Source organism: Callorhinchus milii, unplaced genomic scaffold (genome assembly GCF_018977255.1).
Source record: "Callorhinchus milii isolate IMCB2004 unplaced genomic scaffold, IMCB_Cmil_1.0 Scaffold41, whole genome shotgun sequence".
NCBI lineage: Eukaryota > Metazoa > Chordata > Chondrichthyes > Chimaeriformes > Callorhinchidae > Callorhinchus > Callorhinchus milii.
In genome coordinates this window covers 541,798-556,601 of record NW_024704782.1, presented here as the reverse complement: position 1 = coordinate 556,601, position 14,804 = coordinate 541,798, and the positions used below count along the sequence as shown (strand labels likewise).

The 14,804-nt window shown below is 45.7% G+C and overlaps 1 protein-coding gene and 1 long non-coding RNA gene across 2 annotated transcripts in view; both read right to left on the bottom strand.

The window, feature by feature from the left end:
• The window catches only part of LOC103190958 (fibroin heavy chain-like), a 108,720-nt gene that overhangs the window by 25,870 nt on the left and 68,046 nt on the right, over positions 1-14,804 (bottom strand). The gene's annotated exons all lie outside the window — the stretch shown is intronic.
• On the bottom strand, positions 1,506-7,608 carry LOC121851465. Its single transcript, XR_006085902.1, has 4 exons — positions 7,533-7,608; positions 6,096-6,131; positions 5,387-5,398; positions 1,506-1,537 (listed from the first exon to the last, which is right to left on the bottom strand). It is a non-coding gene; the product is annotated as an uncharacterized LOC121851465 (long non-coding RNA).

Sequence of the window (14,804 nt, the reverse complement as noted above, 5' to 3'; positions counted from 1 at the left end):
AAGAGGAGAAAAGGTTGAGTGCAGATTTAAAAGAGATGTTCAGAATTATGAGGCGTTTTGATCGAGTGAATAGGGAGGAAATGTTTCCTCTTGCATTAACCAGTGATTGACTGATTGAAAATAACTGGCAAAAGAACCAGAGGGAAGACGAGCAGAATTGTTTTTACCCAGGGAGTCGTTACAGTCTGGAATGCACTGTCTGAAACGGTGCTGGAAGCAGATTCGACATTGCTTTCAAGAGGGAATTAGATAAGGTACTTTAAAAGGTAATATTGCCAGGGCTAAGGGTTAAGAGCGGGGCAGTGGGATTAATTGATAGCTCTTTCAAAGAGCCGGCACAGGCACGATGGGCCGAATGGCCTCCTTCTGTGCTATAAGATTCTATGGTTCTCTGTGTACTGAATCTGGACAATTCCACAACGTGAGAATGGAAATCCATCAGGAAACACACTGTCTCCTTTTCCAATTAAACAATAAGCTTTAAATTCTGAATTCAATATAAATATTATCAATTAAGATATTTACATACACTTTAAAAGTAGCAACTAAATCAATTAAACAAAATAGCAAAACATGGAAAGGTTTATGACAATTCTGTTTTAGTGCTTTTGGCAAGGAATAACAGAAACAGACGTACCCACCGGCTTGATAACTTTTCTTCAATATTGTAAATTCATATACCTTAAGATCATGTCATAGGACTGCAATTGACTCGATTAAGAAGAAAAACAGACATTTAAGGCAAAAAAAATTGCCAATTCTGATTCTTACCAATGTCATAATCTGTCAAGAGAAGAGATTATAAAGATTATAAAGATTGACTAAATCAACATCACCGCTTATTTCCCATCTATAGTAATAACTTTCCATCGCATACACAGCTCCCTCACCACCATTCTCAACACCCTCTCACCATCACACCCCACACAGTCTGCTCCCCCTGCAATCCTCCTGGTACCACAGCCACCTCAGCTCCATCACATCCCAGGCCCATGCCTCCAAATGCATGTGGCTTAAATCTGGCCTCATGGTAACAGGCTGATCATGGCTGGATTATACTAAACCCTATCGCTCAGCCTAACCTCAGCCAAATTGTTCTGCTACTCCAGGATCATTATGGAGACCAAGGGCAACCCCAGGGTCCTCCTTCCCTTCACCCAATCCCCACCCTTCTCCTGGTCACTCAGCTTCCCCTCCTTATTTCCTCCTCGTGCTATTCCTCACACAACACAAATGCAACATGTTGTTGAGCACAGAGCTCTACTGGTGAGGAAGCAGCAGTGCAGACACAATGGGAAAGAGCAAAGGAGGTTTATTAATAGCAAACTCCAATGGGGGAGTGAACGCTCTCACAGACACAATGGGCTAAACAACACTTTTTATTCTATAATTTAATGTTGATGATTATTGCTGTGCAACATTGACTAGACAGCCTGTCGATGACAATATTTTGTCTTTAATTAGTTGAGGCGAAGGAAACAGTTTGACTTTTGAGCATTACCATCAGGGAGGTATCTGGAAGATTCATATTTCTTCCCTAAGAATGAAAGATATTTATGTTAACTGTAACTATGTGCAATCATATGCATTTTATACATTTTACCTCTATAATTTCCCGACAATATCTTTTATAAAACATTGAGTACAAACAGTCAGAGGCCATGTTTTCCTAAATTTGAGGAATTCAATGTCACAGTTCAACAACAACAAATTCGATTTCTGTAGCGGTTTTACATGTTTCAATGTATGTGCCAAAGAATTGGACAGTCAAGGGTTTGCACCTGGGCTGGTGGTTAGATTTGGGAGGAGTGGAGGCGAAGGGTTGCGGGTGGGAAAATAATAGAAGACACTGTAAAAGAGGAATGCCTTCAAGGAGGCAAAGGAGGGGGCGTGGCGAAGGGTCTCTGGGATGGAATTCTAGAAGTTGGGGGTAGAAAGGCTAAAAGCTCAACCGCCGAGGTGTGGCGAACAGGACAGTGCCCGCCAAGCGGTGGGAGCAGATGGGTTGGTAGGGTTTGACAGATAGAGGTCACAGAGAAATGGTGGGACAAGATTGTGGAGGGCTTTAAAGGTGAGAACTCGATCCACCGGGGGATGGAGAGCCGGTGGAGTCAGGGAGGAATGGTTTGGTCGGGAGAGGACATGGCCTGCAGAGTTCTGAACAGGCTGTCGCTTGTGGAGGGAAGAGTTGGGAAGTCCAGCGAGCAGAGTGTGGGTGTAATCAAGCCTGTATGTGGTAAAAGCTGATAAGGGTATCGGCGGTCTGAGGGGAGAGGAAGTAGCAGAAGTAGACAATGTAACAGATGATGTCTGTGCGTGGGGTGAGAAGGTATTGATTGGGAGCCAAGCAGGAGAGCCTCTGCATTGTCGACTATCAACTGGAGAAAGTTAGAGCTGATCCAGGACTTAATTTTTGACAGGTAATCAGTTAGACCAGCAGTGATCCTGGACTAGGGTAGACTACAGATCTCAGTAAAAGTTCCTCTTGTTTTTCTGTGTTCTGATCTAATATGAATGTTTTATCATGAGTCAGAAGCTCAGTGAGTGAATTACAACAAATTACATTTGTACAGCGTCTTTCACGTCGGAAAACGCCCTGAGGCGCTGGACAGTCAACGCTTTCAATCCGAGCTGTGGTTGGGATCAGGAGGAGTGGAAGACAGGGTTGTAGAAGTCGGAGGGTGAAGGAGCGGTCAAAAAGAAGGGTCATCAGACAGGCCTTGAAGGCGGTAAGGCAGGGGTTGAGGCAATGCAACTGTGGGATTGAGTTCCAAAGGATGGGACAGAACAGCTGAAGGCCTGACCGCCGATGATGGGATGGGCAGAACTGGGGGATATAGAGTAGGCCGGAGGGCACAGAGCAGAGGGTGCGGACAAGTCTGTTTGGACTTATTGGATCACAGAGGTAAAGGGGAGCAAGGCCATGGAGGGTTTTGAAGGCAAGGATGAAGATTTTCAACTCCTTCCTCTTGGGGGTGAGGAGCTAGTGGAGCCGGGCGAGAGTGAGACTGATAGTGTCACAGAAATTGATGCGGGAGAGGACATTATCTAAATAGTTCTGAGGATTATTCTCTTTAGAGCAAAAAAGGTTGAGGGCAGTAGATAGGGAGGAACTGTTTGCAGTAACCAGAAGACAGAGGTTGAAAGTAGAACATACATAAGAATTAGGAGCAGGAGTCGGCCATTCGGCCCCTCGAGCTGCCCCGCCATTCGATAAGATCGTGGCTGATCTTCTGACCTAACTCTAATTACCCGCTCTATCCCCATATCCCCCAATCCCTCTATTTTTTAAAAATCTATCAGTTTCAGCCTTGAAGATGTTCAAGGACTGACATCTACAGCCTTCTGGGGGAGTGAATTCCATAAACTCATTGCCCGCTAAGTGAAGAAATGTTTCCTCAACTCTGTTCTCAAAGGCTGACCCTCAATTTTCAGGCTGTGTCCCCGGTTATAGATTCTCCTATTGGGGGAAACAGACCCTCAGTGACTACTTTATCAGCCCTTTAAGGATCTTATATGTCTCAATAAGATCTCCCCTAATTCTTCTGTACTCTGGAGAATACAGTCCTCGTTTATTCAGCCTCTTCTCATAGGTCAGTCCCCTCATCCCAGGAACTAACCGAGTGAATCTACGCTGCACCCCCTCGAGGGCAAGTTTGTCCTTTTTTAAATAAGGAGCAAAACTGCACACAATACTCTCGGTGCGGTCTCACCAAAGCCCTATACAGTTGCAGTGAGACTTCCCTCTCTTGTACTCTAAACCTTTTGCAATGAACGCTAACTGCCGTTCGCCTTCTTAGTTGCTGCTGCACCTGCAAACTAACTTTTTGGGACTGGTGTACAAGGACACCCCAATCCCTCTGAACACTAACACTATCTAATCTCTCCACCTCTAGAAAATAATTTGTTTTTCTATTTTTGCCACCGAGGTGAATAACTTCACACTTCCCCACATTAAATTCCATCTGCCACCGACTCGCCCACTCCCCTCGACTATCTATATCCCATTACAATCTTTTTGCATCATCCTCAGAGCTCACTCTCCCACCGATTTTAGTGTCATCCGTGAATTTAGATACGTTACATTCAATGTCCTTGTCCAGGTCATTGAGGTAAATTGTAAATAGCTGAGGCCCAAACACTGATCCTTGTGGAACTCCTCTATAATAATAATAATCCTTGCATTTGATATAGCGCTTTTCACGTCGGGAGGACGTCCCAAAGCGCTTCACAGAACACACTGTAAAGTGAATTGACTGTACATTTGAGGGCGATCGCGGCAGCCAATTGCGCACAGCAATGTCCCACAAACAGTCGTAGATTGAAAATGACCAATTTATTATTGTATTGGGTTTTGGAGGGATTATTATTAGGTGTGTAGAGTAAAGAAGGTTTGGCCCTCTGCCTGGAATTGAACTCAGGTCTCTCACTTGCAAAGCGAGTGCTCTAAGCACTGAGCTACAGGACTCCACTCCTCTAGTCACATCCTGCCAATTCGAGAATGACCCGTTTATCCCTACACTCTGTTTTCTTCCCGTTAGCCACTCTTCAATCCATGCGAATATGTTCCCATTAATCCCGTGGGTCTTAACCTTGTGCAATAAATAGCCTTTTGTGCAGCACTTTGTCAAATGCCTTCTTAAAATTTAAATTTACTGCATCTATTGGTTCCCCTCTATCTAACCTGCGAGATACAGCTTCAAAAATCTCTAAAAGATTTGTTAAGCATGACTTCTCCTTTGTAAAGACATGTTGACTCTGAATCAGATTGACTGATTGAAAATAACTGGCAAAAGAACCAGAGGGAAGACCAGCAGAATTTTTTTTACCCAGGGAGTCGTTACAGTCTGGAATGCACTGTCTGAAACGGTGCTGGAAGCAGATTCGACATTGCTTTCAAGAGGGAATTAGATAAGGTACTTTAAAAGGTAATATTGCCAGGGCTAAGGGTTAAGAGCGGGGCAGTGGGATTAATTGATAGCTCTTTCAAAGAGCCGGCACAGGCACGATGGGCCGAATGGCCTCCTTCTGTGCTGTAAGATTCTATGGTTCTCTGTGTACTGAATCTGAACAATTCCACAACGTGAGAATGGAAATCCATCAGGAAACACACTGTCTCCTTTTCCAATTAAACAATAAGCTTTAAATTCTGAATTCAATATAAATATTACCAATATTACCAAGTTAGATATTTACATACACTTTAAAAGTAGCAACTAAATCAATTAACGCAAACTAAAGCAAAATAACGCAACATGGAAAGGTTTACTTTTCTTCAATATTGTAAATTCATATACCTTAAATCTTGTCATAGAGCTGCAATTGACTCGATGAAGAATAAAAACATACATTTAAAGAAACAAATATTGCCAATTCTGTTTCTTACCATGGTCAGGAACTGTCAAGAGAAGAGATTATAAAGATTATAAAGATTGACTAAATCAACATCACTGCTTACAACATTAACACTGCTGACATCAATAGTCATAACTTTGCATCGCATGCACAGCTCCCTCACCACCATTCTGAACACCCTCTCACCATCACACCCCACACAGTCTGCTCCCCCTCAATCCTCCTGGTACCACAGCCACCTCAGCTCCATCACATCCCAGGCCCATGCCTCCAAATGCATGTGGCTTAAATCTGGCCTCATGGTAACAGGCTGATCATGGCTGGATTATACTAAACCCTATCGCTCAGCCTAACCTCAGCCAAATGGTCCTGCTACTCCAGGATCATCGTGGAGACCAAGGGCAACCCCAGGGTCCTCCTTCCCTTCGCCCAATCCCCACCCTTCTCCTGGTCACTCAGCTTCCCCTCCTTATTTCCTCCTCGTGCTATTCCTCACACAACACAAATGCAACATGTTGTTGAGCACAGAGCTCTACTGGTGAGGAAGCAGCAGTGCAGACACAATGGGAAAGAGCAAAGGAGGTTTATTAATAGCAAACTCCAATGGGGGAATGAACGCTCTCACAGACACAATGGGGTAAACAACACTTTTTATTCTATAATTTATTGTTATGATTATTGCTGTGCAACATTGACTAATTCGTTGAGGCAAAGGAAACAGTTTGACTTTTGAGTATTACCTGCAGGGAGGTATCCGGAAGCTTCGTAATGCTTCCCTGAGATTTAAAGATATTTATGTTAACTGTAATGTGCAATCATATGCATTTTATACATTTTACCTCTATAATTTCCTGACAATATCTTTTATAAAACATTGAGTACAAACAGTCAGAGGCCATTTTTTCCTAACTTTGAGGAATTTAATATCACAAATTCCATGAGAATGATGGGAATTGGAGATAGTGTATAGAGTTGTGATGCTGGGACTCAAGGGGGGAGGACCAGGGAACAACTACACCAACTACAACGACTTGCATTTGGATAGCACCTGTCATGCAGGGTAGCATCTCAGAGCGCTTGACTGGCGGAGCATGATGCCAAGAACAAAAAAGCCAGAGGTCCAGCTGAATGACATGCTCAGGACTGTTGTAACGACTGTAGAGACTTATAAATCTGAGAGGTTTGAGACCGGTGTACATGAAAATGAGGGTAAATTGTAACGGAGAGTGAGTTTCAGAGGGGCTTTTGGATACTGATATTGAAGCACCGAGATTATGAAGCATGTGATATAATATAATACTTGCATTTGATATAGCGCCTTATCACGTCTTCGAGACGTCTCAAAACGTTTCACAGATTATACTGTAAAGTGAATTGACTGTATATTTTTTGGCCGAAATATGGCAGCCAATTGCACACAGCAACGTCCCACAAACAGTCGAGCATTGAAGTGACCAAGTTATTACGATTGTTCTCAGTGGCTCTTTGCCTGCCTGTGAGTTACAATATTTCAACTTTATATTTTATAATATTATTGTTATTAACTGGTGTCAGAAATTAGCACTGAATAGAAACTGCACTAAATTTCAGCTTACATTTCACAAGACTGAGAGATTTGGCAACAACAGCATAAGAACATAAAAATTTGCTAGGACGAAAGAAAACCAAGGTACATCTAGTTTGCCTTCCACCATCCTGGCAGTCGCTTGACATGTCACGTCCACAACCAATAAATTATATTTAAATAGCACTCTTCACTTGGATTAAGAGTTCCAGAACACTTGACAGGCGGAGTCTGATCTCATGTTCATACACAAAATACAGTCACACCACTTTGCACTTTACAGTATTGAGACATCGCGCCGTGTGAGAAGGCATTACATCCAAATGCAAGGATTATAGTTATACATGGGTTCTTGAATCTGTTGAAAATCAGTCTATTTCATAAAATATTCAGCATATGGGTAACCGATCTGTACTGTAGGCTGTCAGGTCCATTTTATGCCTTATTTCCCAGGCTAAACCTGTACACAATATCAGACAGCAGCACAATATCATCCCACCATCTCTCCAGAGCAACTCTCTCTCAGAGAGACCACAGCTTTGCCGCTTGAAGGAAAAGAGTTCAATCGAGATTTAGAATGTATCAGCGCTCTTGGAGAAAGAATGATCATTACCTAGGGACGATGCCAAGACCGCAGCTACGAGCACAGCCAACAGGTAGTGGCTTTGGGACTTCATCCTTGCAGTCAGTTCGTCAGTCTGAAGGCGACTTTCCGTAGTGAGGTGGCTGCTATTTATAGGAGAAAGGAACCTTCTATGGATGCTTATCAGGCACTTTGGCCCCATATATCTTGATTGTACAGATAATTATTACATCAGTAACGATGTGCTTGAGCAGCAGCATGGAACAATAAGAAATCAGAATAACAAATGGCCCATACTTCAGTTGCTCAGGTCACTGGATTCTTGTGGTACCTGTCTTTGTAGACTGTACAGTTCCGCTGGACATTCCAGAATCAATTCACAGGAGTTTACAAATCTGAACTTTCCCAGGACTCGGTGCTGTTAGGGACGGTATGACAGAATAGACTGTGTATCATAGAATCATAGAATTATACAGCACAGAAGGAGGCCATTCGGCCCTTCGTGTCTGTGTCGGCTCTTTCAAAAGAGCTTCCAATTCAACCCCACTCCCCCCCGCTCTCTCCCCATAGCCCTAATCAACCCCACTCCCCCACTCTCTCCCCATAGCCCTGATCAACCCCACTCCCCGGCTCTCTCCCCATAGTCCTGCAAACTTGTCCTCCCCAAATAATTATCTGCTTCTCTCTTAAAAGATGTTATCGATCGGTTTCCACCAGCCTTTCAGGCAATGCATTCCAAATCCCAACAACTCAAATGTGAAAACATTTCTCCTCACCTCCCCTCTGTTTCTTTTAACAACTATTTGAAATTGGTTACCAACCCACCGCTAGTGGAAATAGTTTCTCCTTGTTCAGCCTATCATTACATTACATTGCTCTTTTCAAAGAGCCGGCACAGACTCGATGGGCCGAATGGCCTCTTTTTATGCTGTACGAATCTATGATTCTATTGAATCCCCTCATAATTTTGAAAACTTCTATTAAATTAAATCCTCTTAACCGTCTCTGCTCCCGGGGTGAAAAACTCTCCTGTATTCCTGGTTGCTACTGTACTTGGCAGCTATCAGCACCGTCTCTCTTTTTGTGAATCTATTCACTGCTGTTTCTCTTCTCTGCCTTTTCTTTACCACAGATTCTTCCTGCCTGGAGTCATCCTCCAATTATCTTTAACACAATCAAAGGCTTGTTCCAATTTCTAGCCTAGATGACCTGGACTAGGAGCAAAAAGTACACACTGTTCTCTGATTTTATCTAGGATTTATCTGCCAATCCTCTCAGTAAATTTGTTCTGTGGTTTCTGCTGTGCCAGTGTATAGTGCCAACATCAACGTGGCATTCCAACACCTGTGCCAAATGTCGCCATTTATAAAATCTGAGGCAGAGGGCAAAGCATGTGACAGGGAAACAAAGAAGAATGAGAACTGTGCATTTTCCCTGCAGTAAACACATGGTATTTTTTTCACTGTTTATTCTCCTGAAGACAAGATATTTGAAAGCAAGATCAGAAAACAGATTCAGGTGAAGGTCTTTTGCCACGTTAATTGCCGCCCATACTTCCTCCCATCACAGCACCGAGCTGTTTATTAAGTGAGTCCATTACCCTGTACTTAACCACCTTTCGTGGTATTCTGTGCTTGTCATTAATTCGTTTCTGGATTTAAAAAAACACTCTCTTGTGTCTATTCTGAAATTGCCCTTTGCAGTTTTGTGTCCTCTTAGTGTATCCAAAAACATTGTAAGAACAACAACAAATTACATTTTTGGGTGGGAAGGAGGAAGAACATAGGGCAAACTTGTTGGCTTTCTTCAGATTTGAATTGTAGAAGGTCACTCCCGGAAGTTATGTTCACAATAAATGGTGAATGGCATTAACTGATTTCCGGTAATGTTATTGTTGTCCAAATAATGGTTGTAAAAATAATAATTCTTGCATTTGATGTTGCGCCTTATCATGTCTTCTAGACGTCTCAAAGCGCTTCACAGAATATACTATAAAATGAATTGACTGTACATTTTGTGGGCAAAATGCAGCAGCCAATTGTACACAGCAGTGTCCCACAAATCATCGTGGATTCAGTGACCAAATAATTTTTCTTTATTTTGAAGGAATTATTACCCCCAGAAAAGCGATCTGCCAATCGACGAACAACCAGGTTCCTACTTAGTGTTAGGTAAACAGGTGTGTGTGGATTAAGGAAACTTGTCCAACCATTTGCACTACTGGGAATTGAACCCAAGTTCTATCAATAAGCTACAGGATTCCACTCCAGTAAAACATAAGGAAAGGAAAGCTGAACATGGGGCAAAGGGATGAGGAGTGTGGGGTAAAGAGATGAGGAAAGAGAGGAGGATCATGAGTAAAGGGAGGAGGAATATGGGGTAAAGGGATGAGGAAAGAGAGGAGGAACATGGGTAAAGAGAGGAGGAATGTGAGTAAAGAGACATGAGGAAAGGAAAGAGGAAGGAAACATCCAGTTTCCACAAAAAGCAGATTTTTTTTTGCTGAATACAGTCTTGTACTAATTTTTCAGCCCAAACTCTCAGCCAACCTCACTCACCACTCCGCTTGAACCCCAAGAGGTGGTGACCCCTTAGGCAGGTGCAGAGAGTGAGTAAGGGAAGTGGATGACTGTCTACGGCAGTTAGCAGAGTCAAGATTGAGTCTCATCATTTGACATTGCAGAACGTTTTACCATTTCCCGAGGTGTCACATCTCACCTTTCATATTGTTTCACATTTCATAACAGTAAGTTTATGAACCAAAATTATCAACTGTACAAACGTAGTAAATGAAAACTATAACCTGATTGAGGGTGGTCCAACCTGATTGAGGGTGGTCCATCCTGTTGGCTACTGAGGGCCAAATGCCCGGTTCGAGAAACTTCCACGGGCCACGTGAGCAATATTTTTAAGTTTCTGGAAAGGAAACATTTGCCCAGCGCCTTTTTCACGTTGGAAGGATATCTCAAAGCTCTTGACACTGTCCGCTGAGCACCTGAGCTGGGGGTGGGATGGGGAGGGGAAAAGATGACTGAAAGTGAGGTCAAAGGATTAGATCTTGATGTACTTTGAAGGACAGAAGAGAAAGAGCGAGACGGAGGGATTCTGGCAATGGAGCTCCAGAGAGCGAGGACAAAATGGCGATGGTGGAGCACTCCCCATTTCTCACATCCTCTCTCCCTCCCGCACTCTAAAACATTATCTCCTCTCCCGCCCCTTTCAGTCACTCTCTCTCAATCAGTCACATGGCTCACTATCTGGCAGTGAGAACAGCTGCTTCCCAGGCCGCCCACGTGTGTGGCTCATTATCTGGTGGCGGCAAGAGCTGCCGGTTGGGAGGTCCCTTCCACTCAGCTCAGGAAGGGCTGTCTGACATACTGCAACAACAGCCGGTATTTCTACTCCAGAGCTCAGTGCACTGCAGGGTGTCAGAGTTCCTCTCAAGCTGAGGGTAAGGCAAACTGGTCACTTTACCAACCTCCGGCTCCTGCCTCTGCCATGAGAGGATAGTTCGCTGGTGAGAGGCAGAGCATTCAGTCCGCAGTTGGAAAAGGTACTGGGGCCAGATCAAAATATTCCTGGACTGAATGTGGCTGATGGGCTGCCAGTTGGACCTCCCTGATCTAAATTATGACATAAAACTACCTAAAATTAGGAACAAAACACTACACACAAAGTTATAATACAAATTTCGAAAGAATAATCAGGCTATTGCTCAACATAACACAAGACCTTATTGTAAATTAGCATAATAAATGTTTACACACAATCCAAACTTCAAAAGATACGCCTAACAGCAAATTTACAACAGTGATTTATCAACCGTACGAATAAAAAGTAAAAAAAACTAATAACATAAATTGTGAAATAAATCTCCTTACTTAAAACTGTTATCTCAAAGATAAAACACAAACTCCATAACGCATCAGAGAAAGCTCCAAGCCCCCAAAGTCCTGCCCACCCTTAACTATCCACTAACAACAACAACAAAATTACATTTATAGAGCGCCTTTCACATCGGGAGGACATCCCAAGGCACTGAACAGTCAGGGGTCAGGACCCGAGCATAAGGGAGGGGTGGGGTAGGGGTGAGGGGAAGCAGATAGGTGGGAGGGCGACCGAAAGTATAATGAAGAGAAGGGTCTTAAGACCAGCCATGAAGGAGGCAAGGGAGGAAGCGAGGCGAAGGGACCGTGGGATGGAGTTCCAGAGTGTGGGAGCAGAGAGGCTGAAAGACCGGCCACCGATGGTTGGTCGAGTCGGGCAGGAGACATGGAGCAGACTGAAGCCCGCTGAACAGAGGGAGTGAGCAGGTTGGTAGGGAGTCAGCAGGTCTAAGAGGTAGGGGGGTGCAAGGCCATGGATGGCCTTGAAAGTGAGAACAAGGAACTTGAACTCAATCCTCTAGGGGATGGGGAGCCAGTGGAGTCGGGCGAGGGTGGGGGTGATGGGGTCGGGTGAGGGTAGGGGTGATGGGGTCGGGCGAGGGTGGGGGTGATGGGGTCACGGAGCCTGGTGCGCGAGAGTACATGACCTGCAGAGTTTTGGATGATCTGCAACTTGTGAAGGGAAGCGTTGGGAAGGCCGATGAGGAGGGAGTTCCCGTAGTGGAGCCTTGATGTGAGGCATGCGTGGGTAAGGGTTTGGGCAGCCTGAGGGGTGAGGCAGTGGCGGAGTCTGACAATGTTGCGGAGGTGGTGGTAGGCAGTGCCGGTCATGGCGCAGATGTGGGGAAGAAAAGACAGTTCAGGGTCAAACAAGACACCCAGGTTCCTGACTGGCTTAGTGAGGTGGAGTGCGTAGCCATGGAGGCTGATGCTGCCAGCGCCCGAGGCAATCAGGAGGGCCTTGGTTTTGCTGATGTTGAGTTGGAGAAAGTTGTCCCTCATCCAGGATTTGATGTCGGACAGGCAGTCGGTCAGGACACCAGTAGTCCTGGAGTTGAGGGTGGAGGCAGAGATATAGAGTTGGGTGTCATCCACATCACCAAGGGGGAGCATGTAGAGGGTGAAGAGGAGGCGACTGAGGACAGAGCCCTGAGGAACACCGCACGAGACAGTGCAGGGGCTGGAGGAGAAGCCGTTTGCCGCGATGAAGTGTAGACCGTGTGAAAGGTAGGACCTGAACCAGTCAATGACAGAACCTTGAAGGTTGAGGTGGGAGGAGAGGCGGTGGAGGAGGATTGAATAGTCCACGGTGTCAAAGGCAGTGGAGAGGACGAGGAGGCAGAGGGAGCCCTGGTCACACATGGTCAGGATGTCGTTTGTGACTTTGACCAGAGCAGTTTCTGTGCTGTGACAGCACCGAAACACGATTAGAGGAGTTCATGGAGGGAGTGGGAGGAGAGGGAAGAGCGAAGCTGAGGCAACGGCTCTCTCAAGGACCTTAGATAGGAAAGAGAGTAATTCTCACCCTCAACACATCCATAGTCCCTGCACCGGACACAGCTACAGTAACAGGGATGGGGTCTGCACCCAACTCATCCATAATGAACAGCCTTCAAGGCCCTCCATGGCCTTGCCCCTTCCTACCTCTATACCCTGTTAACCCCTCATCAACCTGTCCGCTCCTTCCGTTCAGCAGGCACTGGCCTGCTCCATGTTCCCTGCCCACCCTGCCATCGGCACTCAGGTCTTCAGCCTCTCCATCCCACCCTTTTGAACAGCACTCTTCTTTCGCCTTGTTCTCTCCCTTGCCTCATTCAAGGGTTCAGCTTACCTCCCCTCCCCCCGAGGAGGAAAGGCATTAGTTGTTCATTTGACCCCTGACAAGCGTGGGTTGGAGCCTCACGGGGTGGACAGTAGTACCAGGAACTCCCTGTGAGCATCACCCACAGAAGGTTGGCCCTGGCACCCCTCCCCCCATCTCTCCAACCTACTCTCCCAACACTGCTATCCGCTGCCTCCGCTCGGCTGGCTCCGACCTCCTCCTTGTCCCCCAGATCCTCCAGCTCCACCATCGGTAGCTGTGCTTTCAGCCACTAAGCCCCCAAAGATGTGGAACACTCCCTCAATCCCTTTGCCTTGCCTCCCCCTCTCTCCCCATTTTCACGTCGCTCTTGAAGATCTTCCTCTTCAACCGTGCCTACCTTCCCCCTCCCCCTGGCTCGGCATTGGGCTCTGCCACCGTTATGCGCTTTGGGACGCCATACAGCTGGGTGCAAGTTGTTGGATTGATGAAGAAGGAGGCAGTAGACAGGAGCTGATCACATCTCTCTTTTATCAATAAAGATACAGTAAGGCTGCTGAGGTGCCAGCGGCCAGGACTGCTCTTGTGCCCGCCTTATTGCACTTTGAGTTTGCGGGAGAGCTGACGCTGGGAGCCCTAGTCCAGATCTTGGGATCCGCTGAACAGATGGGGTAGCAACACTGGAGCGAAAATGTGGAAAAGAGACAGGAAAATATACACAAAGCAGGTGACGTTCACAGAGACAAAGGCAAAGGTATAGAATCCTTTGTGGCAGTAATCAGGGGAATCCTTGTTCTCAAAGTCAGCGCTAAACATCTGATAGGTCCAATAAGTGCCTGTGTTGACAAAGAGATTTCATTAGGAGTCCTGTAGCCTTGTGGTTGGAGCGCTCGCCTCCCAAGCAAGAGGGCCCAGGTTTGATTCCCGGGAGGGCGAAACCTGAGGGAAGCTTTCTTACTTCACACACACGCCGCTATTTATCAGCAGTAAGTAGGAACCTGGGGTAATAATCCCTTAAAAAAAATGTAATCACTCAATCCACGACTATTTGTGGGGACACTGCTTTGCACAATTGGCTGCCGCATTTTACCTAAAAAATAGTCAATCTACTTTACAGTATATTCTGTGAAGCACTTTGAGATGTCTCAACGACGTGATACGACACTATGTCAAATGCAAGATTTATTATTATTCATTTATAAAGACGGACTGAGAGCAGCCCTGGCCAGTCAGATGTGTGACTTTCTTTCTCCTCTATCCCTCCCCCCCCTCCTATTCGCCCCTTCTTTATCTGTCTTTAAATCTCTCCTTAACACTTTCCTCTTCCTTGCTTGTGGTCACCTCCCCTCCCAGGAAGTTTTTCTTTACCCAGAGAAAATTAATGACTGAAACAGGTTGTGAGGAAGAGGGAGGGTTGAGGACAGGAAACGGGGACTCCTTTAAACAGCAGTTGTGATGGGGAGGAGGTCGGGCGGGAGGTTTGGAGGGTGGGGATCAGATCAGTGTCTTCTTCATCCAGACTCGGATCTTATGATTGTGTGGAAGCGTGACAGATAGGAGAGGGCGGGGCAGGCTGGGAGAGGGCTGGGCAGGCTGGGAGAGGGCGGGGCAGAC